Source organism: Vombatus ursinus, unplaced genomic scaffold (assembly GCF_900497805.2).
Source record: "Vombatus ursinus unplaced genomic scaffold, bare-nosed wombat genome assembly UNPS02015175.1, whole genome shotgun sequence".
Taxonomy (NCBI): domain Eukaryota; kingdom Metazoa; phylum Chordata; class Mammalia; order Diprotodontia; family Vombatidae; genus Vombatus; species Vombatus ursinus.
Window position 1 is genome coordinate 1,561,905 of NW_020954953.1, and position 2,184 is coordinate 1,564,088.

General features: G+C 37.9%; 1 pseudogene; it reads right to left on the reverse strand.

Moving 5' to 3' along the window:
• Positions 1-235: 235 nt before the first annotated feature.
• Positions 236-1,540, reverse strand: LOC114031443 (annotated as a pseudogene).
• Between the last annotated feature and the right edge of the window lie 644 nt (positions 1,541-2,184).

Here is a 2,184-nt window from a genome sequence, read left to right on the forward strand (position 1 = left end):
GTCTAGGGTCAGAGGCAAGGACTGGGAGAAGTGGAATGAAAGATCATGGGAAAGACCATAGCCACTATCTTTTCAGCTCATCAGAGAAAAGGAAAACCAAATTGTGTTATGACTAAATATTCAATTTAAACATTTACAATGAAGCAATTTTTATCTGCTCATTCATTCCAGCATTAACTTTCTCTTAGTTATTCTTGTAGCAAATCCTATCTTCAACCAAGAGCCAAAATCAAAGTCATAAGGCCAATGTGATACAGTAATATTTGAGTTTGAAAGGCAAAACTCCTTTGTTTAGCTGGTAGAACTCAACAAGTTAGATCAGATTTGATGAATTTGGTATTTCTGTCATCAAGGCTAAAGAACATCTGTCCCTCATCTTAAAAAGATAATATCTGGAAATTCTTTGATTTTCTGGTGATGACACAGTGTGAGTGCAAATACCTTTGCATTACTCTGGCTGTCATGAAGGAGAAAGAGCCCATCCACAAGCCCCTACTGTTGAATAATACTATGGGATTCCTCCCAAGAGATCCTTCCATGAAACCAGTTTTGTGTCCTATGGATCACTGTGCTTAGCGTAGAAGGGTGGAGGGGACTTTGGCCGCCTAAGACATTCATCCTTGTGCTTTATTTCCTCCAACCATGGCCCTCTTTCAAGGCTGCCCTCTGAGTTTCAGCAGGGTTCTCATTCATTCTTCCCATTTGACTGGAAAAGTCCATTACCACAAGGGAGTTCTTGAACACTGTGTACTGGAGTTGACTATGCACTGGAATTGAGAAGTGGGAAAGCCAGGCTTTTCTCTACTGTGTTATTCTGTAATTCTTATAAAGGAGTATGCCATACTCAAGGAGCCTAAATGCCATCATCCAACACTTTCTGCTCTATTCATCTTCAGCATGCAGTAACCTGAGGACTTTTGTCTTATTGCTTATTTTGTTTGACTTGCTTTAAAAAAGCCATAGGGGCATTATACCGCTTCTTTCCTGCTATCAGAGAAAAGATATTGCTGTCTTCTAGGTGAGCCAATACTTGTAAATGCCTTGACTCCTTTGAAGTTCTTTTTGTGGAGAAATAAAGTCTTGGTCTTTGCAAATACACATATAATTTTCCCAGGACTTTCTTCCTAGCTTTTTCACATGTAAAAAAAGCTTGAATTTCAGGGCAACTGCTGGAGTTTAAAAATTCTACAAAAGCTGAATTTGGGAAATACTGCTGTTTGATTGCTGATACCAAGCCACCATCTGTTCTGGGAGGAAACTAATGGGATTTTTGAAAAACTCATATTTTACATAATTCTTTCTGAATAATAATTTACTTTCACCTCTCAACATGTTTTCCACTTGGACCACCAAATTATGGTCTCCTAAGCACCTTTCTAATCCTAGATGTAAGGTGATGCTCCACTAGGGTCCATCTGTTGTCATACACACAATGACTTCTGTAAACGAGCAACAGGCAGAGGTCCCTGGCTATCATGTCTACTAGAATCTCCACCACTTTGCTTGTCCCATCTTCACTAATGCTCTGTATTTCCAGTTGTCAGTCCATTGCGTTTCACCTGATTTCTCTCATTCTATCAGTCTTGGGCATTTTCATCATAAGTCTTTTGGAATTTTCTTGTATCACTGTATTACTAAGAATAGCTAAGTCATTCACAGTTGACTATCATACAGTATCATTGTTACTGTGTACAATGTTCTCCTGGTTCTGCTCACTTCACTTTGCATCAGTTCATGTAAGTCTGTATTATGAAGCAACCTTGTTTGCTGCAGCTTAATTTAGTTTCAGCTTGGATTGGTTTAGAAATGACAGTCTCAGGTTTGATTAATATATATGTATATATGTGTGTGTGTGTGTGTGTGTATGTATGTATGTATGTACAAAGTTAAAGTATTTATTATTAAAATAGTAAAATAGGATTAAGGTTAGTAAGTAGAATAGAATTAGGGTTAGTAAGTCCCAATAGGTAACAATAACATAGGTCTCAATAAGTAAATCTCAAATGGTAAGTCTCAAAAGTTACAACATAAGGTTCAATCAATGATAACTTAAGGCTCAATAGGTATCAAATCTTACCACAATAGATCATTACCATCAGGTAAATCATTTACATCTAGATCACACAGCTGGGAAGTCCCAGAATCAGCCTCCAGAATCCCAATGGGAAAGTCCTGGGCTATGCA